Source organism: Arachis hypogaea, chromosome 16 (genome assembly GCF_003086295.3).
Source record: "Arachis hypogaea cultivar Tifrunner chromosome 16, arahy.Tifrunner.gnm2.J5K5, whole genome shotgun sequence".
NCBI classification, from domain to species: Eukaryota; Viridiplantae; Streptophyta; class Magnoliopsida; order Fabales; family Fabaceae; genus Arachis; species Arachis hypogaea.
Genome location: NC_092051.1, coordinates 86339234 through 86364232, shown reverse-complemented (window position 1 = coordinate 86364232; position 24999 = coordinate 86339234). Strand labels below are relative to the sequence as shown.

Here is a 24999-nt window from a genome sequence, read left to right as displayed (position 1 = left end):
ATTCCGATTAAGAGATCTAAGAGATACTCATTCAATTCTAATGTAGAACGGAGGTGGTTGTCAGGCACGCGTTCATAGGGAATGATGATGATTGTCACGTTCATCACATTTAGATTGAAGAGCGAATGAATATCTTAGAAGTGAAATAAGATGAATTGAATAGAAAACAGTAGTACTTTGCATTAATCTTTGAGGAACAGCAGAGCTCCACACCTTAATCTATGGAGTGTAGAAACTCTACCGTTAAAAATACATAAGTGAAGGTCCAGGCATGGCCGAATGGCCAGCCCCTCTGATCTAAGAACCAGGCGTCCAAAGATTAAAGATGGTCAAAAAGACATTCCCGGATTCAAAGATGTCAAATACAATAGTAAAATGTCCTATTTATAATAAACTAGCTACTAGGGTTTACAGAAGTAAGTAATTGATGCATAAATCCACTTCCGGGGCCCACTTGGTGTGTGTTTGGGCTGAGCTTGAGTGTTGCACGTGTAGAGGTCCTTCTTGGAGTTGAACGCCAGTATTTGTGCCAGTTTGGGCGTTCAACTCTGGTTTTGGATCCTTTTCTGGCGCTGGACGCCAGAATTGGGCAGAGAGCTGGCGTTGAATGCCAGTTTACGTCGTCTATTCTTGGCCAAAGTATGGACTATTATATATTGCTGGAAAGCCCTGGATGTCTACTTTACAACGCAATTAAAATCGCGCCATTTCGAGTTCTGTAGCTCCAGAAAATCCACTTTGAGTGCAGGGAGGTCAGAATCCAACAGCATCAGCAGTCCTTCTTCAACCTCTGAATCTGATTTTTGCTCAAGTCCCTCAATTTCAGCCAGAAAATATCTGAAATCACAGAAAAACACACAAACTCATAGTAAAGTCCAGAAATGTGAATTTAACATAAAAACTAATGAAAACATCACTAAAAGTAACTAGATCCTACTAAAAACATACTAAAAACAATGTCAAAAAGCGTATAAATTATCCGCTCATCAGCTTACCCATTCACTGTCTGAAATGGGATATATGATACCTGCTTCCAATAGTCTGGTCACTTCCTTTTTGACAACTTCCAAGATGGTGGGATTCAATCTTCTTTGGGGTTGACGGACAGGTCTTGCTCCCTCTTCTAAAAATATTCTGTGCTCACATACATGAGGGTTGATGCCTACTATGTCTGCCAAGCTCCACCCAATTGCCTTCTTATGCTTCCTCAGCACATCAAGTAACTGCTCTTCTTGTTGAGAAGTAAGTTTCCTTGCAATAATAACTGGAAACCTTTGCTCATCTTTGAGATAAGCATATTTGAGATGCAGAGGGAGGGGTTTCAATTCTAACTTCTGATCATGAGCAGGCTCTGGATTATTTGGGGCTTGTGAAAATGGCGAAGTGCCCTCATTGTCAGTTAAAAGGGTCCCCACACTTGGACCTTGTCCAGTGTGCCTCTCTTCAAACTCTTCCTTGTGAACTTCAGCTACACTTTCATCTATGACATCACACTTGAAGATAGAACGATCTTCAGCTACACTTGTCAATGATTCCATTCAGATTGAAGATTACTATGCGGCCATCTATTTCAAAGGAGTATGTTCCTGAAAAAGCATCCAATTTGAATTTTGATGTCTTTAGGAATGGTCTTCCAAGTAGGATTGATGATGGCTTATCTGAATCATTATGGGGCATCTCCAAGATATAAAAATCAGTGGGAAATGTAAGCCCTTTAATATTCACCAAAACATCTTCAGCAACTCCAGCCACTGTAATAATACTTTTATCTGCTAACACAAAACAAGCTGTCGACCATTTTAAGGGAGGGAGCCTCAAAATATCATATATAGACAAAGGCATTATACTGACACATGCTCCTAAATCACACATGCAATCATAAATTACTACACCACCAATAATACAGCTAACTATACAAGGACCTGGATCACTACATTTTTCAGGTAATCCTCCCATTAAAGCAGATATAGAACTACCTAAAGGAATAGTTTCTAATTCATTAATTTTGTCTTTATGGATACATAAGTCTTTTAGAAACTTTGCATATTTAGGTACCTGCTGAATAACATCAAAAAGAGGAACAGTTACCTCAACCTTTTTGAATATTTCTACCATTTTGTGGTCGGGTTCCAGCTGCTTCCTGGGCTTCCTTGCAAGTTATGGAAATGGAATAGAAGTAGTGTTTTCTGTAGTGTTTGCGCCTTTTGGTGTTTCCTCCTATGGTTGAGCTATTTCTTCTTCAGCTATGTCCTGTATGTCCTCTTCCTCTTCAACATCTTCTATTTCTACTACCTCTTCAGCTGAGGTGTGTTCTGGTGGGCTTGGTTCCTCCTGATTCCTCTCCTGCAGTGTAGTTCCAGACCTTAGGGTGATGGCATTAATGCCTCCTTTTGGATTGGGTAATGGTTGAGAGGGGATTCCAGTGGAGCTTGAGGGTTGGTTACTGGAATTTTGTGTTGATCCAATCTGTGACATAAGAGCTTACAAAGTAGAGGTGAGACTATTCAGACTGGCATTAATACTATTCATGATATTATTTTCCATGGTCTATTGTCTTCGCTCAAGAGATTGTAGTAGCTCTTCATTAGGAGATAAAGAAGAATAAGTAAATTGAGAGGTCTGCTGTTGATTGTTCTTTGGTCCTTGGTTTTACCTCAGGTGAGGTGCTTTGTAAGGTTGATTCTGCTGCCTGTTGTTGTTATTATTCCACCTCTGATTTCCCTGATTATCTCGGCCTCCTCTGTTATTGTTGTCCCTCCAATTCTGGTTAGAATTATCCTGTCATCCATGGTTATTATTTCCACTTTGATTGTACCCTTGGTTGGGGCGGTCATAGAAGTTATGAGTGGATGCCACCATGTTGTCTTCTTGTTGGAGCTGCGGGCATTCATCAGTTTAATGGCTATAATCAGCACAGATTCCACAAATTCTTTGCGGGACTAATTGTTGGTTTTGCTGTGGCGAGGGAGGTTGAGCTTGCTGAGCTTGTTGTTGATTCAATTGCATCTGCTTCAGCAAGTTGGTCATCTCACATATACTCTGAGCTAGAGTCGCAGTCTCTCTGTTAGAGGATACTTCTGCAACGGCTTTTGAATGGCCTTGATTTTGCCTGTGGTTCCTAGTAGATTCAGCTAAATTACTAATCAATTGCCAAGCCTCATCAGTAGTCTTGTACTTCTTCATAGACCCATTTTTAGCACTTTCCAATGTGGTCTTATCTTGGGGCCTCATGCCCTGTGTGATATAACTAAGTAACACTATCTTGTCAATCATGTGGTGGGGGCATGCCTCCAGAAGATTATTGAAGTGCTCCCAGTATTCAAAGAGAGTCTCATTGTCATCCTGAACAATTGTGGAAATATCCTTCCTCAGTTTATCAGTAACATCAGATGGAAAGAATTTCTCCAAAAACTCCTTTCTGAGTGTATCCCAGTTGGAAACATTTGCTTGAGGTTGAGTGTAGTACCACTCTCTTGCTTTTCCCTCGAGAGAAAACGGGAAAGCTTTCAGCAAAATTGAAGTTTCATCAGTACCATCACGCCTGACAGTAGAACAGGCTGCCTAGAAATCTCTCAAGTGCTTGATAAGCTCTTGAGCAGGTAGGCCATGAAACTTGGGCATCAAATTTAGCAGTGCGGTCTTTATTTCAAAATCTGTAGCTACTGCTGGATGATGCGCTTGAAACGGTTGCATTGTAAAATCAGGGGCTCCTTCCTCCTGGATGGTAACTCTCCTAGCTGCCATGTCTTCTGCACGTAAAACAACCGAATCAGTAGAACGGGGGCTGGTTTCTTCCTTAAGTTCACTTTCATATCCGCCCTCAGAGCGGACTAACCGATGCTGATCTCGCCTTATTCGTGAAATAGTCCTTTCAATTTCAGGATCGAATATTAGCAAGCGCGGATCAGGAAGTGAACGCGTCATTTGACGAAAGAAACATGCAGCTCAAAGTAGCAAAATAAAATAAAATGTAAATAAATAAATTCTAATTAATAACTTTAGCACTCTATTGCAACTCCCCGGCAACGGCACCAAAAATTGATGGGGCGGAGAAATTGGTGAATTAAAAATTATTAAAATAGTTACGTTGCAAGTATAGTTTTTAACTCACCGAAAATCTGCCTATCAATTTAGAAATATGTCACAGAGAGTTTAAATTAAAAATTACTGGGAGTTGGAGTCCCAGGTTGTCTCCCAACAAGTTGCAGAAAAGTGTGCTGTTTTATTAATCAGATGTTCCAAAAGGTTGAGTTAAGTAGATAGAAAATTAAATTGAGAAAATTTAAATAATATGAATAAAAGCCTTGACTGGGAGTTGATTAGTTGGAATCTCTATTATTGATGGGATGATTTCAAGATTAATTTATAATTAATGGTTGTTCTGTTTAGTTATCCTTTACTAGGTAAAGGAAAGTCAAACAAGTTGGAATGCTAGATCTATTCACGAGTTGCAACCCACTTAGTTCAAAGGGATTGGTGTTAGTGACTGGACAGCAATCCAACAGTTAACCCAATTACAAATTCTCTTTCAATCCTTCCAACTCAAGAGTTCCTTTCAATCAACTCCCCATCAAGTGAAGAAACTACTCGCTCATTGTAAATAATAAATCCATAACATATGAAAGAGAATTAAAAGAAAACATGATTATTGGAATGGAAAATAAATTAAAATGGAAGAAATAATCCTTGTATTAAATAGTCATGAAAGTATTCAAATGACAAAATTGAACAAAGCAAAGAACATGGAAGAATAAAACCAAGTTAAGAGAACGAACTAGAATGACGAAGTCTTGATGAGGAAATAATTCTTCTCAATGTTCCAATGCTAAGACCAATTAAAAATTGAAATTCTAAAACCTAGAGAGAAAAACCTAGAGTAAAAACTAGATCTAAAACTGAAAACTGTGTAGAATGAATCTTTTACTTTGTTTCTGCATATTCTCTGGCTCTAGTCTACTGTTCCGGGCCGAAAACTGGGTCGAAATAAGGTCCAAAATCGCCCCCAACGAATTCTATAGATTAAACAGATCGCACATGTCACGCGATCGCGTCATCCATGCGGACGCGTCATTCGCGCTTTTTCTTGCCACGCGTTCGCGTCATCCATGCTACCGCGTCGCTTGAGCTTTTCCAATCCGCGCGGCCGCGTGAGCCATGCGGCCGCGTCACTGCGATTTGCTCTCCTTCGCACGATCGCGTGAGCTATGCGACCGCGTCACTTCTCGCTGGTTATCTCCTCAAATTCTTGTGTTCCTTCCATTTTTGCTAGATTCCTTTCCAATCTCCAACTCATTCATGCCCTATAAAGTCTGAAACACTCAACACACAGATCATGGCATCGAATAGAATAAAGGAGAATTAAAAATACATAATTAAAGTCTCTAGGAAGCAGTTTTCAAACATGTTATAAATTCAGAAAGGAATTATAATTTCATGCTAATTTAATGAATAAGTGGGTAAGGATCATGATAAAACCACACAATTAAACACAATATAAACCATAAAATAGTGGTTTATCAGGGACCCCAGAGGCTGTTGGCATTCCAAACATTGGTGGTGATTTCTGGATGAATTTAAGCACAAGCCACCATGACAGGAAGCTCATTGGTATGCGAAATTGCTACTCTGAGGTTGTAAAATTTGTTGTTCGTTCTCTCCCTGGCATGGCGCCAATAACTGGTACACAATACCATGGTCCAGACATAACTTCACAACTTCACACAACTAACCAGTAAGTGCACTGGGTCGTCCAAGTAATAAAACCTTACGTGAGTAAGGGTCGATCCCACGGAGATTGTTGGTATGAAGCAAGCTATGGTCATCTTGTAAATCTCAGTCAGGCGGATATCAAATGGTTATGGAGTTCTTGAATAGTAATAATAAATAAATAGAAAATAAAGATAGAAATACTTATGTAATTCATTGGTGAGCATTTCAGATAAGTGTATAGAGATGCTTTCGTTCCTCTGAACCTCTGCTTTCCTGCTGTCTTCATCCAATCCTTCCTACTCCTTTCCATGGCAAACTTTATGTAAGGGCATCACCGTCGTCAATGGCTACATCTCATCCTCTCTGTGAAAATGGCCCGATGCGCTATCACTGCATGGCTAATCATCTGGAGGCATCACCATTGTCAATGGCTACATCCCATCCTCTCTGTGAAAATAGTCCGATGCGTTGTCACTGCATGGCTAATCATCTGGAGGTTCTCGATCATACTGGAATAGGATTTACTATCCTTTTGCGTCTATCACTACGCCCAGCACTCGCGAGTTTGAAGTTCGTCACAGTCATTCAATCCCTGAATCCTACTCGGAATACCACAGACAAGGTTTAGACTTTCCAGATTCTCATGAATTCCGCCATCAATCTAGCTTATAACACGAAGATTCTGATTAAGAGATCCAAGAGATAATCATCCAATCATAAGATGATCCGAAGATGATAAATACAATAGTAAAAAGTCCTATTTATACTAAACTAGTCACTAGGGTTTACAGAAGTAAGTAATTGATGCATAAATCCACTTTCGGGGCCCACTTGATGTGTGCTTGGGCTGAGCTTGAAGTTTACACGTGGAGAGGTCATTCTTGGAGTTGAACGCCAGTTTGTAACGTGTTTCTGGCGTTCAACTCTGGTCCGTGACGTGTTTCTGGCGTTTAACTCCAGACTGCAGCATAGAACTGGCGTTCAACGCCCTTTTGCGTCATTTAAACTCGGCTAAAGTATGGACTATTATATATTGCTGGAAAGCCCTGGATGTCTACTTTCTAAAGCAATTAGAAGCGCGCCATTTTGAGTTCCGTAGCTCCAGAAAATCCACTTTGAGTGCAGGGAGGTCAGAATCCAACAGCATCAGCAGTCCTTCTTCAACCTCTGAATCTGATTTTTGCTCAATACCTGAAGTCACAGAAAAACACACAAACTCATAGTAAAGTCCAGAAATGTGAATTTAACATAAAAACTAATAAAAACATCACTAAAAGTAACTAGATCCTACTAAAAACAAACTAAAAACAATGCCAAAAAGCGTATAAATTATCCGCTCATCACAACACCAAACTTAAATTGTTGCTTGTCCCCAAGCAACTGAAAATCAAATAGGATAAAAAGAAGAGAATATACTATAAATTCCAAACTAACAATAAAACATAGCTCCAATCAGATGAGCGGGACTTGTAGCTTTTTGCCTCTTGAATAGTTTTGGCATCTCACTTTATCCATTGAAGTTCAGAATGATTGGCATCTATAGGAACTCAGAGTTCAGATAGTGTTATTGATTCTCCTAGTTTAGTATGTTTATTCTTGAACACAGCTACTTTATGAGTCTTGGCCGTGGCCTTAATGATGGTGTAATTTTGTGGAAAAACGAATTTCTCCAAAACACCCAAAACTAACCGGCAAGTGCACCAGGTCGCATCAAGTAATAATAACTCACGGGAGTGAGGTCGATCCCACAGGGATTGAAGGATTGAGCAATTTTAGTTTAGTGGTTGATTTAGTCAAGCGAATCAAAATTTGGTTGAGAGATTTGTGATTAACAAAATTTAAATTGCATGGAAAGTAAAGGGAATGGGTAATTTGCATGAAAGTAAAGAGAACTGAAATTTAAAGTGCTGAATCTTAAAGAACAAGAAATTAAATGGCAGAAACTTAGAACGCAAGAAATGTAAATTGCAGAATCTTAAAGTGCAAGAAATGTAAATGGCTTGAATTGTAAAGGGAATTGGGAATTGGATTTGCAGAAATTAAACAAGGAAAAGTAAAATTTCAACAAGCAGAGAAGTAGAAGATCACTTGGATTGAATCGAATCTATAAACAGAAATGTAAATGAGATTGAAAAACATTAAACAGAGGATGTAAAATTGGAATTCAGATCTCAGGACCCAAGAGACTAGTTAATCAAGTCTAGATCTCAATGCCTTCCTAGATCCAATAAGAACAATTGCAAAGGAAATGTAAATTGTAAATTGCAGAGAAAGTAGAAGACAGAAGCAATTAACCAAAATGGAAATTCAATTATGCAGTAAAATGAAACAGAGAGAGATCCCAGGATGAGATTGAAACAGATTTCCTTCAATTCTCCAACCCAAGATCCAAGACAATTGTAATTGAAATTGAAAGCAAGAAAACTAAGAGGAAGGGAATTCAATTCTCCTTCCCCAAGACTTAGAAATTAAAATTCACTCAACACCAAAAGCTCTCCGAAAACTCTCTATGAAAACTAAAAGGAAAGCTCTCTGAAAAACTTCAATCCTATGCTATTTATACACTTTCTTCAAATGGTCTTCAAGCCTTCAATTGGGCCTTTTCTCTTGATGGAATTGGGTTGATAGAGGCCTTGGTTGATTGCTCTTGGAGTTTGTAGAAGAACCGAATTGAACAGGGATTGGAATCATGAAAGCTTGAGTAAAAGTTTGAGTAAAAGTTTGAGGCAAACTTTTACTCAAACTTTTCACATCAGCCACCCTCTTTTGCTGATACCAACGTTTGGGCAAAAGTTTGGGGTCAAACTTTTGCTCAAACGTTGGCCTCCCCTTGCACACTCATGGCACCAACGTTTGCCAAAAAGTTAGAGGCAAACGTTGGCACAAACTTTTGCTCTCCAGGGTGTGTTGTTCATGCGCCAACGTTTGCCAAAAAGTTTGAGGCAAACGTTGGCACAAAATTTTGCTCTCCAGGGTGTTGATTTGTGATGCCAAAAGTTTGCCAAAAAGTTTGAGGCAAACACCGTCTCTATGTCCCTCCTTAGAAGATTTTCATAGAACTCTCTCACGATGGATTCATTAATTTCCATCGGATCAAGCTCCATGAAATTCCACGAGTAGAAGGCAAGGCGGTTATGAATGGTATCCACATACTCTTCTGGAATATTTATCTTTCTTTCCCAATGTATTGCCTTTGTCTCAAGCTTCCTATATTGAATTTGGGCCTCTTCACTTGCAAAGGTGTTCAGCCTATCGCTTGGTTTATCGATAGCGGGAGCAGATGATGAAGCCGGGGCTCTTTGCCTTTGCGACGCATCCTGAGAAAGAATCAGTGGAGTACAACTTAGAATCAAATGGTAAATGGCACAAAAGCAGAAGAGGAATTAATTAAAATTAAAATTTGGAGCCAAGAAAACTAAATAAACATTTAATTGAGGAAAACATTCTAAAAGTGTGGTATGTTCAAGAAAAAGCAATGTATTCCTCAATTAAGTAGCCTAAGGTTGTAAGTAATGAGTAGCAGAAAAGTTAAAGCATAAGAAACTTAGGCAATTGATTAAAGTGAATTGGAATTGTTAGGTATGTTGGATATTGAAGTTGTGCAAGTAAAAGCGCAAAATTAAAAAAAATGGCACAATCAATAATATCCAATTCAATGGTGATCAATTACTTATTCATCCAAAATTAACGAAGTAAGCCCAGAAGGTACTTATTACAGAAAGTGACAAGCTTGATAAAAATCAAGTTAAGTCGCCTAAACAAATGCAAGCATTAAGGAACAAGTACTCGTCACGTGATTAAATGGTTCCAAAAATCAAGATGAACAAGTGACCCAATTCAACTTACTACTTCCACTACATACTTATTACATAACACCAAGTAAGTGACCAAAGCAAAATTGTAAAACCAATTTCGTGATATAACTCAAAGTGACAGATAAGTACCTTAGTGAAATTCAATCATAAACATCTTCAAAATCATCCAAAATTGCACAATTCTTAATTATAATGCCTAATGAGAATAGAATCTAAAACATATCATGGCGAAACACATGAATTAAACAAAAAAGACTCATTGAGGCATTATGACAAATAATTGGTGTGCCCAACATGTAATCAGTGAATTTGAGTTCAATCTAAGCAGTCATGAACCATAGAAATAGCAATCAAACATTTGCAATATAATTAACTACTAATTAGGCAATTTAAACCTAACCTAATAACTAGAATCAATATTAAAAAGCATTTAAATTGATTGAAAAAATGAGAAACAGTGGATGAACCTGCGTTGATGATGGAGTGAGAATGGAGGGAGATGGGTGGCAACGGAGTCGCAACGGCACAGTGACTACCGCTACTAGGGTCGTGGCGGCGCTGTGTCACCAGAGCAGGGGATGCGGCTGGTTGGTGCAGGAAACAGGGCACATCTCGAGGAGGCTAGGCGTGGAGGGTAGAGAGAGAAGAAAGAGGGGAAAGGAGATAGAAGGAAGGCGACGGTGGTCACCGGCGGTAGTGGCGGTGTCGGTTGGAGGGATGGATGTTGGAATGTGGTTTAGTGATAGGGGTGGGAATATAGGAGGACAAAGAAGGGAAAAGGGTAATGGGAGTGGGTGAGGCACGATAGGGCTTTCTTTCAAAATTCTACCTAGTAGGTGTTTTGTGCGTACGCACTAATCCTCTATCAAAGGCTTAGGAGCTCTGTTTATATTTTCTACGGATTATTAATCTACGTTTATTTTAGTTATTCGTGCTTCATTCAGATTAGTATCATCGGAAGGTATACGAGTCCCTTTTGAATTCTTTTATTATAATTGAAAAATTTGATATTTGAGTTAAAGCTTGAAACTCTTTCACGTGACTGTTTGAATTCAGCTAGGAATAGTGATTCAATTAGTGTGCATCACATGCATGATTTTTAATCACTCTACTTTTGAATAAATGACATATAATTTGGATTACAACAACTTTTGAAAATTGTGTTTTCTTCTAAGGTTTAAATGGACAGGACTAGCTTGAATACATGACATATAATTCGACCTAAGGACTACTTTTAAATCTTATTAGAAATTAAATCAGTTTTTGTGCTTAAACTCTTTTATTAATTAACTAAAAATTATTTGATTAAAGAGAAACTAAGGAACCAAGGAATTAAAAATGAGTTACTAATGATTTGTCGTGAAAAATCTTTGCATACTTCAAAATAAGTAAACAAGGTTTGGTTTTTCTAAGAGCATGAATGTCTCCGAAATCCTTGACTCTCACAAACATTGTCTTCTCTCAATCAACATCCAAGCTCACTTTCTCTCAAGTATTTAAGTACTCAAGATTCCAAGCAAGATACAAGTTCTTCCCTCATCAATCTAGGTTATTTTAATCTAATTAGGCATTTAATCTGACATTTGCTTATTCAATCCTTTAATCCTCGTAGGAATGGTATCCACTCACCGTGACATTACTTGAATGATCCGGTGCACTTGCTGGTATCCATGAGCTTTAACTTTCGCTCATCAAATACGTAAACTAAAAGAAGAAAAATAAACAAGATCTAAGTCAGTGATTTAACCGGACGTATGTTGTCAATCTCAATTAATCCTTGGCAATGGTGCCAAAAACTTGAGGAGCCAAAATTGATACGCCCATACTATTGGCAAGTGCACTAAATCGTATCAAGTAATAACACGATGGTTGGATATCGTTCCTATGAGGATTAATGGATTGAGGCAAGCAACGTTTAATTATATCTCGAATTAGATCAATCACACCTTGGTAAGAGGAATTGGTTCGTAACTTGGAAGAGACAGAGAAGTGAGAATTGATTTTGTTTGGATTATTGGGCGAAGGAAGGCTTAAAGAATCAGAAAGAAGTCAAGATAGGGAATGTTGAAGGTTTCGGGGATGAAGGTTTCAGGGATGATAAATCCTTTAGGAAGAACAGCGCTTGTGTTTTCAAAACATTCATTCATGCAAAAATCTTTTCATAGCAAATCATTTATAATTAAATTCCAATATCTTGAGAATCTAATTTCTCTTAACTTAATTAATAGCCAATGTCTTGGTCAATTAATCAAGAGAAGAGGTTAAGAACTATTTCAATTTTAAGCCACACTGATGAGAGAACTTTTGCGTGGTCTAGAAATTCGCAGATAAAGCCTCGTTGCAGGTATAGCTTCTAAACTAACAAAAGTCCTTTCATACAAACGTTTTGGTTGTCACAAGTAACAAACCCCTTAAAAATTGATAACCGAGTATTTAAACCTCGGGTCGTCTTCTCAAGGAATTGCAGGGAGGTATGTTCTTATTATTGGTTATGAGTCTTGTAAATTGGGGGTTTTGAAAGTAAGGAACAAGTATGTTAAATGATAAGAAAAATAAAATAATAATAAATGACAAAAATAAACTCTTGGCAAGGTATGAGAACTGGAAGTCCTATCCTTATCAATTGTGATGAGAATTGGATTTTAATCCCACATTGTTAACCTCTAACTATGAAGGTAAATCAAGTGGATTAATTAGCTTAATCCTCAGGTCCTAGTCAATTCCTATGGAAAGACTAGAGTTATTGGAGCAACTCCCAATTTCAACCACTGCTTTATTTTACAGCTCAAGCGTTACCAATTACTTAACCAAAGCCAAAAGGAAGGAAATATCTAAATTAAATTAAAAGCATTCATAAATATAATAGAACATTCATAAACTGAAATACCTCAATTTGTACTAATAAAGATATCAAATGTAACATGGAAAAGTTCATAAATTAAATTGGGAAAAAAAAAGAAAAATTTAACCTGATAAAAAGAAACAATCCTGAAGGTAAGAAAAATCCTAATCCTAAATCCTAAGAAAGAGGAGAGAACCTCTCTCTCTAAAAACTACATCTAAATCCTAAAATTGTGTATTGTGAGCTCATTTATGAATGGATGCATTTCTCCACTTTATAGCCTCTAATCTGTGTGTTCTGGACTGAAAAATGGATCAAAAACAGCCCAGAAATCGCCCCCTACGATTTCTGTTACGTTCAGGTCGCGGGAAAATGATGCGGAGGTGTCGTCCACGCGTCTGCGCGGATTGAAGTTCGCAAATGCGACGCGGGCGCGTCATTCACGCGTTTGCGTCACCTAACTTTGAGGCAGCTATAGTAAATTATATATCAAATCGAAGCCCCGGACGTTAGCTTTCCAACGCAACTGAAACTGCGTCGTTTGGACCTCTGTAGCTAAAGTTATATCCGTTTGAGTGCAAAGAGGTCAGGCTGGACAGCATAGCAATTTCTCCAACTTCTTGTATTCCTTCCACTTTTGCATGCTTCCTTTCCATCCTCTGAGCCATTCCCGTCCTGTAATCTCTGAAATCACTTAACACACATATCAAGGCATCTAAAGGTAATAAGAGAGAATTAATATTAGCAATTTAATGGCCCAGGAAACATGTTTTCAATCAAAGCACATAATTAGGAAGGCAAATATAAAACCATGCAAATAGTATGAATAAGTGGATAAAGAGTTGATAAAAACCACTCAATTGAGCACAAGATAAACCATAAAATAGTGATTTATCAACCTCCCCACACTTAAACATTAGCCTGTCCTCATGCTAAGCTCAAGAGGAGCTATAAAGGTGGAGAGGAGTAGTAGAATGTATGAAATGCAGCCTATCTATATGAATGCAACTACATGCAAAATGATTCTACCTACTTGGTTAAAAGTAAATAAGTTCTCCAAGACAAATATGAATTAAATTCCACTAATTCAAATTTATACAATGAAAGACAAGTAAACTTGTAAGAAGATAGCTCATGAAAGCAGGGAACATAGAATTAAGCACTGAACCCTTACTGGTAGTATATATCACTCTAATCTCTCAAGTGTTTAGGGTAATCACTCTACTCTTCTCTAATCATACTTTCTAAACTTTGTTCTTCATCTAACCAATCAACAATATTTAATATACCAATGCAAACATCATGAGGTCTTTTCAGGGTTGTAATGGGGCTGAGGTAAAGGTAAGGATGCAAGTATGGCCAAGTGAGCTAAAATATGAATCTTTGACTAACCTAAGCTCTTACCTAACTTTAAAATCATACCTAGCTACCCATAATTCCCACTTTTGTATTACATGCTCATGTATCGACTTTTCTCTTTTTTTTTTATTTATCACATGTGCATTGATTTTTCATTAATTTAACATTAGGGTAATTTTGTCCCCTTATTTATTTACTTATTTATTGAATATTTTTTTCTCTTTTTTTTTAAATTTTTTATTATTTTTTTTTATTTTTTTTATAGAAAAATAAACATAACTTATCAATGCACATGGATTTTTTATTTTTCTAGTCTCACATGAGTAGGTACCCAAATTCCTAATATTTTATCAGAGTAAAAACATAACACATTCCCTTATTAACCCATGTTCCCACAGTTTTCCCACACTTAGTTGATGCACAATCTCTAACTTAAGCTAACCAAAGATTCAATTTGGGATAATTAATTTGTTTTTCTGCTTATGGTTATAGAACAAGAGGGGATTAAAAGCTCAAGGGGCTAACAAAGGTGATGTAAAAAGTAGGCTAATTTGGGATAAGTGAGCAATTTAAACAATGGCCTCAATCATATGTAAGCATATAAATACACTAAATAATAGATATATAGAATGGAACAAAGCAAAGATTGCAATCATAGAGAAGAAAACACACAAGAATAAAAATTTATGGTTAAATAATGTAACCATATAAATAAGCTCAAAATCTTATAGGTTGGGTGTTCTTAGCTTTTTAAACTATGTTCCAAATACAACTTCAAACAAGTTTCAATAGAAAAGTTTTTAATTTAAATTAGTGAAATACTATAAAAATTTCTTGAAAAAAAAAGTATTATTTCAACCAAGTGGTAACTAAATGCATAAAATCAAACAAACATGCAATTAAATATGCAAATGCAGCAATTAACGAAGAAAATAAAATATTGGTGTTGAGAAGAAAATACTAACCCATGGAGATCGGTATCGACCTCCCCACACTTAAAGATTGCACCGTCCTCGGTGCATGCTGAGATGTGCAGGTGGACGGGTGAAGAACTGAAGATTGATGGTTTAGAAGTTATAATAAACTCTCGTTGTAAGTATAGTTACTAAACCAAGCAATCAACCTTTCATACAAACGTTGTGGTTGTCACAAGTAACAAACCCCTAAATAAATTGATAACCGAAGTATTCAAACCTCGGGTCGTCTTCTCAAGGAATTGCAGGGAGGTGTTCTTATTATTGGTTATGAGTTGTAAATTGGGGTTTTGGATCAAGGTAAAAAGTATGTTGAATGACAAGTAAAATAAAATAATAATAATTCTAAAATAAACTCTTGGCAAGGTATAAGAACTAGAAGTCCTATCCTGGTTATCCTTATCAATTGTGATGAGAATGGATTTTTCTCCCACTTTGTTAACCTCAAACTATGAAGGTAAGTTAAGTGAACGAATTAATTCGAATCCTCAAGTCCCAGTCTTTCCTTGGGAAAAGTTAGAGTTATTGGATCTCGAAGTAATTCTTGAAGAATTCCAATTTTCAATCAACAATGAATTTGATAACCCAAGAGTTACCAATGACTCAACCAAAGCCAAAAGGGAAAAATCCAAATTATTTATATAAATAAAAGAAAGCAATCATTAGTTTGAAATACCTCAAAATATATTAAATAGAAAATCAATCTAAACATAGAGAGTCATAAACAAAATTGAGAAAATAAATAATTAGAACATTGAACCTGGGATTGAGAGTCACTCCTAAAACTAAGAGAAGTCCTAAATCCTAATCCTAAGAGAGAGGAGAGAACCTCTCTCTCTAAAAACTACATCTACTGCTAAAATTGTGAATGTGAAAGCCTCCTCATGAATGAATGGATTTTTCCACTTTATAGCCTCTAATCTGTGTTTTCTGGGCCGCAAACTGGGTCGAAAACAGCCCAGAAATCGCTGGAGAAGAATTCAAAAACGTTGATTTTTGTCACTGCGACGTGGCCGCGTGGGGCACGCGTTCGCTTCGCCTAGCTTCAGGGCAACTATGGCATATTATATATCAAATCGAAGCCTCGGACGTTAGCTTTCCAACAAAACTAAAACCGCGTCGTTTGGACCTCTGTAGCTAAAGTTATAGCCGTTTGAGTGCGAAGAGGTCAGGCTGGACAGCTTAGCAGTTTCTCCAACTTCTTGTATTCCTTCCACTTTTGCATGCTTCCTTTCCATCCTCTGAGCCATTCTTGCCCTGTAATCTCTGAAATCACTTAACACACATATCAAGGCATCTAATGGTAATAAGAGAGGATTAAACATAGGGAACTTAAGGCCAAAGAAGCATGTTTTCAATCAAAGCACATAATTAGGAAGGCAAATATAAAACCATGCAAATAGTATGAACAAGTGGGTAAAGAGTTGATAAAAACCACTCAATTGAGCACAAGATAAACCATAAAATATTGGTTTATCAACGGGTTATTTCAACTGATGCTTTTCTTCAAGGATTGTGCAGATGGACTTGTTTGTCTTGTTTTTTAGAAGTTTCTCCCTTTTTCCGTCTTCGGTGGCCAGCCTGAAAGAAGAGAAAAGGAAGAAAAGTAACCCAAAAGATAGAAAATAAATAATATATGGGTATTAATGCCAGATTATAAGGGTCTCATTTACATGGAAGCTTCAACATGTTCGTGAGAAAATAATAGAAGCACATGGCATATCAGTGGTGCAGAAATTGCAACAAAGGGGAGGAGTGTGGGTAATGAAAATATCAATATAAGTTCATGTCAATGCAAATGAAGTGCAAGTATCATAAAAGATTGGCATTGGTAGATAAGTAATATCATCCCACAGTGTAAAACAAGTTACTAAGTACCAAAGTAAATTCAAGAAAAGATGCAACAGTTAATAAGAAAATCTTTAACACCAACGGAAAAAATAATGAATTTAGAAGAAAATAAAAATATGCACAGAATTAAAATGTAATGAATGAAAGTATGTAAATAAATTAGGTAAAATAGAATGGAAGTGAAAAAAGATGAGAAGTTAAAAAGATAAAGTAAGAAAGAAAGAAGAAAGAAGAAAAGATGGAAGACATTAGGATTGGGGAAGAAAAGGTAAGATATTTGGCTGATCTGGATAAGCTGTGCGCCGCATGTGACACGGATGCGTGAGTGACGCGGTCGCGTGGTGCGCGATAAGGTCAGGTGACACGGACGCGTGGGTCACGCGATCGCATGACCTGATTTGTACGATTGGCGCGAGTGCAGCCTCGCGTTCGTGCAACTCTCTGTTCGAAACTCTTTTTGCCAAATTTTTGGGTGACGCGGTCGCGTGGTTGACGCGATTGTGTGGATGCATATTTGTGCCTAAGACACGCCTCCAGCCATGCTCTCGCGTGACTCTCTGTTCGATTTCTTTTCTTCCCAATGCACTGGTGATGCGGTCGTGTCAACGACGCTGCCGCGTCGCGTGCTTTTTTTTTATATATGCAATATGCAGTATGCAGAATGTAAAATGCAGATGTGGATGTTATCAATAAATCCAGGTTCAATAAAAATAGAATAAACTCAAAAATAAACAAAACGAAATAAAATTAAAACTGAAAAGCGAACGATCATACCATGGTGGGTTGTCTCCCACCTAGCACTTTTAGTTAAAGTCCTTAAGTTGGACATTTGATGAGCTCCCTGTTATGGTGGCTTGTGCTTGAACTCATTCAGGAACCTCCACCAATGTTTGTACTTCCAGTAACCTCCGGGATCCCAAACTAGGCACCAGAAGCCTTTGAGCAGCTTCAAACAGATTCTTAGGCTCCCGGGGTGTTGGATGTTAGAACAGATTCCAGGATCCCAAACCTTGCTATTGCACCCGTCTTCTTGTTGACCATCATGATTCCATCCGGGTGGCAAGCAATCTGAATTCTCACTAAAGCGGCTAACCAACTTCCTAGACCCATTCAGTTGAGCTTTACACCAACCTTTGCGTTCAAACTTAAAGCTTCCAACCATAATGAACCTTGCAGGACAATTCTTACCACTAACCATCTTCTTCTTACTCTTAATGCCACAAAGAGCTCTAAGTTGACCATCCATCTCCAGTAGCCCATATTCAAGTAGAATTAGAAAGCTAAGGGATATGAATTTTACCCACTTGAATGTTGTGAAGGATGATGGCAACTTAGGGGGAGGTATTTTTAACGAAATTGCAAGCTCCACTCCTTTGTGCTCTTCTCTGACAACTTCCACCTCTTTGCAAACTTCTTTAATTTCAACCTCTTCATCTTGGTAGATTTCTTCCAATTCAGTCTCTTCTGCACTACTTACCAAAGGCATAGGAGGTTGTCCTTCTTCTTCTTGAATCTCCATCTCTTGATTAACCTCTTCAAAGTCTTTAGCCATGATATGCCTTGGAGGTTGTACACCTTCCTCAACATCAATTTCAAATGTCTTTGAAGGAGGCTCTATAACTTGACTTTCCCATGGAGGTTCTGCATCTCCTAAGTCTGCAACCAATTCTTCTTCTTCGATAATTTCGACTTTCTCCACTTGTTCCAGTATAAAGTCATGATCCTTACTATCCACTAGAGTTTCTAGTATCTCCTTCATGCTACGATCTTCATTAGATTGCCCACATGAAGCCATGGGGGTTCCCTGAATGTCCGAACGTTTGGAAGGTAATTGATTTATTGCTAGGTCCAGCTGGCGAAGGGTTGCATTATGTCTTTCCATTGCTTCCTTAAAATGCTCTGTTGAGTCTTGAGGTGATGGATATGGACATGGTTCATAGGGAAGTGGTGGTTCTTGATATGGTTCATATGGCTCATAAGGTGGTTGGTATGGTGGATAAGGGTTAGGATCATATGAGGGTGTTTGGTGGTAAGGGGCTTGTGAGTATGGTGGTCCAAAGCTATTTTGAGGAGGCAGTTCATTGGCATATGATGGAGCTTGCTGGTAACTATAAGGGGGTCCACCATATCTATTGTCCTGGCATGCATTGTAGGATGGTCTTTGTCCATGGTATCCTGGAAGGTGTTGTTGCCTAAAGGGTTGATCAGATCCTCTTGGCTCCTTCCATCTCTGATTGTTTTGACCTTGATGCATGTTCCTGTTATAATTTCCATTCCTTGCAACAGCATTGGAACCAAACTCAAAGAGATGGGGTGAGAATTCATAATAGCAAATAAAAATTAAAAACGAAAATAAAATCAAATTTTAAATTAAAAGGTTATTTAAATTTTGAATTTGAAAATTAAATTTTGAAATTTGAATTTTGAAATTTGAAATTTGAAATTTAAATATTGAAATTTGATTTTTGAAATAAGATAAGATAAGATTTTGAAAAAGATATGATTTTTTTTAAAAGATTTAAATTTAGAAATTTAAATTTTGAAATTTTAAATTTTAAAATTTGAGATTTGAATTTTAAATTTTTAAATTTGAATTTTAAAAATTGGAATTTGAAATTTTGAAATTTGAATTTAAATTTTTTTTAATTTGAATTTTGAGAATTGAAATTTGAAATTTGAAATTTGAGTTTTAAATTTTTAAATTTGAATTTTAAAATTTGATTTTTAAATTTTGAATTTTTGAATTTAATAAGAAAAAAGAAAAACAATAAAATGACACCAAACTTAAAAATTTTTGGATCAAAACGAAGAAAACAACTAAGAACAACTTGAAGGTCAAGATGAACATGAAGAACAACTTGAAGATCAAGATGAACACCAAGAAAAAAAAATTTTTGAAAAATTTTTAATAATTAAATAAAAACCAATAACCTCTTAATTTATGAAAAAAGTAAAAATAAAAACAAATAAACAAGCAAAAAGCAAATATTTACAATAACCAATAATAAGGCACACGATTGCAATTCCCCGGCAACGGCGCCATTTTGATGAGAGAACTTTTGCGTGGTCTAGAAATTCACAGATAAAGCCTCGTTGCATGTATAGATTCTAAACCAACAAAAGTCCTTTCATACAAACGTTTTGGTTGTCACAAGTAAGAAACCCCTTAAAAATTGATAACCGAGTATTTAAACCTCGGGTCGTCTTCTCAAGGAATTGCAGGGAGGTATGTTCTTATTATTGGTTATGAGTCTTGTAAATTGGGGGTTTCGAAAGTAAGGAACAAGTATGTTAAATGATAAGAAAAATAAAATAATAATAAATGACAAAAATAAACTCTTGGCAAGGTATGAGAACTGGAAGTCCTATCCTTATCAATTGTGATGAGAATTGGATTTTCATCCCACTTTGTTAACCTCTAACTATGAAGGTAAATCAAGTGGATTAATTAGCTTAATCCTCAGGTCCTAGTCAATTCCTATGGAAAGACTAGAGTTATTGGAGCAACTCTGATAAGCGGATAATTTATACGCTTTTTAGCATTGTTTTTAGTATGTTTTTAGTAGGATCTAGTTACTTTTAGGGATGTTTTCATTAGTTTTTATGTTAAATTCACATTTCTGGACTTTACTATGAGTTTGTGTGTTTTTCTATGATTTCAGGTATTTTCTGGCTGAAATTGAGGGACTTGAGCAAAAATCAGATTCAGAGGTTGAAGAAGGACTGCTGATGCTGTTGGATTCTGACCTTCCTGCACTCAAAGTGGATTTTCTGGAGCTATAGAACTCTAAATGGCGCGCTTCCAATTGCGTTGGAAAGTGGACATCCAGGGCTTTCTAGCAATATATAATAGTCCATACTTTTCCCAAGTTTAGATGACCCAAAATGGCATTCAACGCCAGCTCTCTGCCCAATTCTGGCGTCCAGCGCCAAAAACAAGCTGCAAAGTGGAGTTCAACGCCCAAAATGGCACAAAAGCTGGCGTTCAACTCCAAGAATGACCTCTACACGTGCAACACTCAAGCTCAGCCCAAGCACACACCAAGTGGGTCCCGGAAGTGGATTTATGCATCAATTACTTACTTCTGTAAACCCTAGTAGCTAGTTTATTATAAATAGGACTTCTTACTATTGTATTAGACATCCTGGATCGTATTTTGATCCTGTGATCACGTTTTGGGGGCTGGCCATCTCGGCCATGCCTGGACCTTTCACTTATGTATTTTTAACGGTAGAGTTTCCACACACCATAGATTAAGGTGTGGAGCTCTACTGTTCCTCAAAGATTAATGCAAAGTACTATTGTTTTCTATTCAATTCATCTTATTTCGCTTCTAAGATATTCATTCGCACTTCAACCTGAATGTGATGAACGTGACAATCATCATCATTCCCTATGAACGCGTGCCTGACAACCACCTTCGTTCTACATTAGATTGAATGAGTATCTCTTAGATCTCTTAATCGGAATCTTCGTGGTGTAAGCTAGAATGATGGCGGCATTCAAGAGAATCCGGAAAGTCTAAACCTTGTCTGTGGTATTCCGAGTAGGATTCAATGATTGAATGACTGTGACGAGCTTCAAACTTGCGATTGCCGGGCGTAGTGACAGACGCAAAAGGATAGTAAATCCTATTCCAGCATGATCGAGAACCGACAGATGAATAGCCGTGCCGTGACAGGGCATTTGGATCATTTTCCCGAGAGAAGACCGAAAGTAGCCATTGACAGTGGTGATGTATCACATAAAGCCAGCCATGGAAAGGAGTAAGACTGATTGGATGAAGACAGCAGGAAAGCGGAGGTTCAGAGGAACGAAAGCATCTCTATTCGCTTATCTGAAATTCTCACCAATGATTTACATAAGTAGTTCTATCCCTATTTTATTAATTATTTTCGAAAACCCCACTACTATTTTATATCCGCCTGACTGAGATTTACAAGGTGACCATAGCTTGCTTCATACCAACAATCTCTGTGGGATTCGACCCTTACTCACGTAAGGTATTACTTGGACGACCCAGTGCACTTGCTGGTTAGTTGTGCGAAGTTGTGAACCATGGTATTGGCATCATGTTTTTGGCGCCATTACCAGGGAAAGAAAGAGCAATGAATTTTACATAATCAAAGTGTAATCACAATTTTTGCACACCATGTTTTTGGCGCCGTTGCCGGGGATTGTTCGAGTTTGGACAACTGACGGTTCATCTTGTTGCTCAGATTAGGTAATTTTCTTTTTGTTTTCTTTTCAAAAGGTTTTCAAAAATTTTTCAAAAATCTTTCAAAAATTTCTCCTTTGTTTTCGAAAAAATTTTAAAACAAAAATGTTTTCTTCTGTTTTCGAAAAGTTATTCAGAATTTTTAAGAATGAATTCTAGTGTTTCATGAAGCATGTTGAAGCCTGGCTGGCTGCAAAGCCATGTCTAAACTCTCTTGGACTGAGGCTTCCAAACCATCATCACAAGAGCAAGCTAGTTGTTGCCAATAAAATTTGCTGTTGTATGCATGAGAGGTATCTGCTGAAGCTTGGCTGGCCATTGGCCATGTCTAGTGTTTTGGACCGGAGCTTTCATTGAAAGCTTAGCTGGCTAGTGAGCCATGTCTAATTCCTGGACTGAAGCTTTAGACTAAGAATCCAAGATTCCTGGAATTCATATTAAAAATTTTGGAATCCTTATTTTCCTTTTTCAATTAATTTTCGGAAAATCCAAAAAAAAAATTAGAAAATCATAAAAATCAAAAATATTTTTCTGTTTCTTGTTTGAGTCATGTGTCATGTTATAAATTTGGTGTCAATTGCATATGCATCTTGCATTTTTTTCGAAAATTCATGCATTCATAGTGTTCTTCATGATCTTCAAGTTGTTCTTGGTAAGTCTTCTTGTTTGATCTTGATGTTTTCTTGTTTTGTGTTGTATGGTGTTTTTCATATGCATTTTTCATTTGTTAAAGTCTACACATGAAAGAATTCTAAGTTTGGTGTCTTGCATGTTTTCTTTGCATTAAAAATTTTTCAAAAATGTGTTCTTGATGTTCATCATGATCTTCATAGTGTTCTTGGTGTTCATCTTGACATTCATAGCATTCTTGCATGCATTCATTGTTTTGATCCATAACTCTCATGCATTGCATCATTTTTCTTGTTTTTCTCTCTCATCATAAAAATTCAAAAATAAAAAAAAAAATATCCTCCCCTTTTTCTCTCTTAAAATTTCGAAAATTAGATTTGACTTTTTCAAAAAAATTTAAAATCTAGTTGTTTTCATTTGTCAAGTCAAATTTTCAATTTAAAAATCTTATCTTTTTCAAAATCTTTTTCAAAAATCAAATCTTTTTCATTTTTCTTAGTTATTTTCGAAAATTTTAAAAATCTTTTTCAAAAATCTTTTTTTTTCTTTTTTTTCTTATTTTTATATCAAATTTTTGAAAATAACAATAACAATTAATGTTTTGATTCAAAAATTTCAAGTTTGTTACTTTCTTGTTAAGAAAGATTCAAACTTTAAGTTCTAGAATCATATCTTGTGATTTCTTGTGAATCAAGTCATTAATTATGATTTTAAAAATTCAAATCTTTTTCAAAAACTAATTTCTATCATATCTTTTCAAAAATATCTTCTTATCTCACCTTTTTCAAAAACTTGATTTCAAAATATCTTTTCTAACTTCCTAACTTCTTATCTTTTCAAAATTTGTTTCAACTAACTAACTAACTTTTTTTTTGTTTCTTATCTTTTTCAAAACTACCTAATTAACTCTCTCTCTCTCCAATTTTCGAAAATATCTCCCTCTTTTTCAAAATTTCTTTTTAATTAACTAATTATTTCAATTTTTAAATCTTAATTTTCAAAAACTACTAACCTTTTTCAAAAACTACTTTCAAAAATCACTAACTCTTTTTCAAAAATTATTTTCGAAATTTTTCCTCTCTCATCTTATTCTATTTATTTATTCATCTACTAATATCTCTCCCTCACCCACCAAAAATCCGAACCCTCTCTCTCTCTCTTTCTGAGTTCAGATTTTTCTCTTCTTCTTTTCTTCTACTAACAATAAGGAACCTCTTTATTGTGACATAGAGGATTCCTCTTCTTTTCTTTTTCTCTTCTCTTTCTTATGAGCAGGGACAGAGAAAAAGGCATTCTTGTTGAAGCTGATCCAGAACCTGAAAGGACTCTGAAGAGAAAACTAAGAGAAGCTAAATTACAACAATCCAGAGACAACCTTATTGAAAATTTCGAACAAATACAGGAGATGGCAGCCGAACCTAACAACAATAATGCAAGGAGAATGCTTGGTGACTTTACTGCACCTAATTCCAATTTACATGGAAGAAACATCTCCATTCCTGCCATTGGAGCAAACAACTTTGAGCTGAAACCTCAGCTAGTTTCTCTGATGTAGCAGAACTGCAAGTTTCATGGACTTCCATCTGAAGATCCTTTTCAGTTCTTAACTGAATTCTTGCAGATCTGTGATACTGTTAAGACTATTGGAGTTGATCCTGAAGTCTACAGGCTCATGCTTTTCCCTTTTGCTGTAAGAGACAAAGCCAGAGTGTGGTTGGACTCTCAACCCAGAGATAGCTTGAACTCTTGGGATAAGCTGGTCACGACTTTCTTAGCCAAGTTCTTTCCTCCTCAAAAGCTTAGTAAACTTAGAGTGGACGTTCAGACCTTCAAACAAAAAGATGGTGAATCCCTCTATGAAGCTTGGGAAAGATACAAACAGTTGACCAAAAAATGTCCTTCTGACATGCTTTCAGAATGGACCATCCTTGATATATTCTATGATGGTTTATCTGAGTTATCAAAGATGTCATTGGATACTTCTGCAGGTGGATCCATTCACATGAAAAAAACGCCTGCAGAAGCTCAAGAACTCATTGACATGGTTTCTAATAACCAGTTTATGTACACTTCTGATAGGAATCCTGTGAGTAATGGGACGCCTATGAAGAAGGGAGTTCTTGAAGTTGATACTCTGAATGCCATATTGGCTCAGAACAAAATATTGACTCAGCAAGTCAATATGATTTCTCAGAGTCTGAATGGAATGCAAGCTGCATCCAACAGTACTCAAGAGGCATCTTCTGAAGAAGAAGCTTATGATCCTGAAAACCCTGCAATAGCAGAGGTAAATTACATGGGTGAACCTTATGGAAACACCTATAATCCATCACGGAGAAATCATCCAAATCTCTCATGGAAGGATCAAAGGCCTCAACAAGGCTTTAATAATGGTGGAAGAAACAGGTTTAGCAATAGCAAGCCTTTTCCATCATCCACTCAGCAACAGACAGAGAATTCTGAACAAAATACCTCTAATTTGGCAAACTTAGTCTCTGATCTGTCGAAGGCCACTGTAAGTTTTATGAATGAAACAAGGTCTTCCATTAGAAATTTGGAAGCACAAGTGGGCCAGCTGAGTAAAAGGATCACTGAAATCC

The 24999-nt window shown here is 36.8% G+C and overlaps 1 non-coding gene across 1 annotated transcript; it reads right to left on the bottom strand.

Annotated features, from left to right (window-relative positions):
- Positions 1 to 24203: 24203 nt before the first annotated feature.
- On the bottom strand, positions 24204 to 24311 carry LOC112760682 (small nucleolar RNA R71). Its single transcript, XR_003181111.1, has one exon. It is a non-coding gene; the product is annotated as a small nucleolar RNA R71 (small nucleolar RNA).
- Between the last annotated feature and the right edge of the window lie 688 nt (positions 24312 to 24999).